Source organism: Chaetura pelagica, unplaced genomic scaffold (assembly GCF_000747805.2).
Source record: "Chaetura pelagica isolate M959 unplaced genomic scaffold, ChaPel_1.0 scaffold79, whole genome shotgun sequence".
In the NCBI taxonomy this organism is placed as follows: domain Eukaryota; kingdom Metazoa; phylum Chordata; class Aves; order Apodiformes; family Apodidae; genus Chaetura; species Chaetura pelagica.
In genome coordinates this window covers 3,565,628-3,567,630 of record NW_009969339.1, presented here as the reverse complement: position 1 = coordinate 3,567,630, position 2,003 = coordinate 3,565,628, and the positions used below count along the sequence as shown (strand labels likewise).

General features: G+C 48.9%; 1 protein-coding gene across 1 annotated transcript in view; it reads left to right on the top strand.

Moving 5' to 3' along the window:
- LOC104396078 (chromosome unknown open reading frame, human C12orf45) overlaps positions 1–2,003 on the top strand; it is an 8,173-nt gene that overhangs the window by 880 nt on the left and 5,290 nt on the right. The window lies entirely within an intron of this gene.

Genomic DNA, 2,003 nt, shown 5'->3' with positions numbered 1-2,003 from the left:
CGCTGGCAGCAGCTTTCTTGGCCACGGAGCAGGCGAGTCAGCGTTCTGTGCTGACTCCAGGCTCTCAGCTGCAGGGGTGTTTCTGTTCTGCCCTGCAGCTTGGCTGAAAACAGCCTCCGCAGAAAGCGGTTTTGTGAAGCGCTCGGGTCTGTTGGCATATCCTCGTTCTTGGCCAGCTAGGCTGGGTTGTGCTGTCCGCTTCAACACCAGCCTGGAGGCAGCTGCCTCTGCTGAACTACACGTGGAGGCAGAGCCTTTCTGGGCCCTGTTAGTCCTCTGAACTCCTTGAGACACACTTGATATTAATGCGCTGAAACAGTCAAGCCAGCTAAACCCGTGCTATTATTCTCATTGCTAGTAATATTCTTCAGTTGTTGCTTGACACTTCTCTAAGTAGTGTGGATGCCCAAGTAGAAGGTGAAAGTGAAGAAAGAGGAAGGAAAGACAACCAAGGATGTAATGATGGTGAGAGCAGCCAAGTCTACAGCATCCCTTTTCCTACCTGTAGGCAGAACAAAAGACAGCATGGGCAAGAGGCCAAGTGTCTGCCCAAAGCTGGAGCTGCATGCTGTGGGCATCTGTGGAAAAGTAGCAATTTAAGCCCAGGAGAATGTGTTTGCAGGACTGGGGCAGAAAAGAAATAAATCTGCTCTACACCTGTGAAATATACAGTATAAGTTGGACTCTTGAGTCAATCATGCATGAAATGACTGAAGCAGCCCAAAGCTCTGAGATGTTCAGTGGTGAATGCTCTCTCAAACCTGAAGTTAGTGGGAATTCGAGCTGCAGGTGCTGTTGTCTCTGCACTACAGTGACAACCACAGGTACCCATGCCTTGTCACACAGTGCGGCCACATAGCTGGGCCACCTTGCAAGGTGGATAAAGATCTGCCTCCTGTTGCCAACAGGTTACAATATAAACTTGAGGTTTGGGAATGGCGCCCCAGGACGCTGTTTCTGGCTTTTCTAATTGCTTGTCTGGTGATCTTGAGCAATTATTTCATCACTCCCTATTACAGGTTCCTTGACAGTATAATGCACCTCCCTCCATTGAAATCACCCATGGGTGAAATAGATTATTTGAGATTCACACACTGTTTGGGCTGCGTGCAAATTCAGAAAGACTCACTTGTTATGGCCCAAGGCAAAAACCTCAGTCCTCAGGATTTTTCAGTCTTCAAAGCTAGCAAGAGGGTTTTTCTGGGAACCTGCAATTCTGGAGCACAGTTGAGCAGAAAGGTGTGAGCCAGGTAGGAAATTCAGCACAATACACCTGGGGCAACAGGTGGCCTGGGGGAGTGGCCAGGTACGCTGGCCTGGGCCAGTCTGTCAGGAGAACAAGAGCATGGTCTCTGGCTGGAGGCTGTGCAGAAGAAGATTTGCCTCTTACTCCTTTGTATACTTGAATTTGAAGATACAGAGATCTGGGGGTTTTTGTGTGTCTTCGGGGTTTTATTTATTTATTTATTTGGTTGGTTTTATTTGCAATGAGGGCATATAGGGAGGTGGTGGGGGCCCCATCCATGGAGACATTAAAGGTCAGGCTTGATGGGGCTCTGAGCAATCTGTTCTCATGAGAGATGTCCCTGCTTATTGTAGGGGGGTTGGGCTAGATGACCTTTAGAGGTCCCTTCCAACCCAAGAACCCTATGATTCTATAAACATTAAGAATTATAAATAAATAAATAAATAAGGTGTTTCCTACTAGAGCATCACTTACCTGATTGCTCTTTTATTTTTCCCCCTCATTTTTGGCTTGGGCTCTCGCAAGCCCTTCAGTTCTCTTTTCACAGTTCTCACCTTCCCCAGGCGGTGAACAGAGGGAGAGCAAGAACTGCAGCACAAATCTTGATCAGCAGCTCGACCACCTGCCAACTGAGCTTGCGGGCTGCGAGAGCTTCTTTTCCAAAAGGTCATTAAAGTTCCCTCGCCGTCTGGAACTCAACGCCGGGCGCGCTGGTCAGACCCCGGCAACGAGAAGGGATCACCGGGCGGGGCTGCCA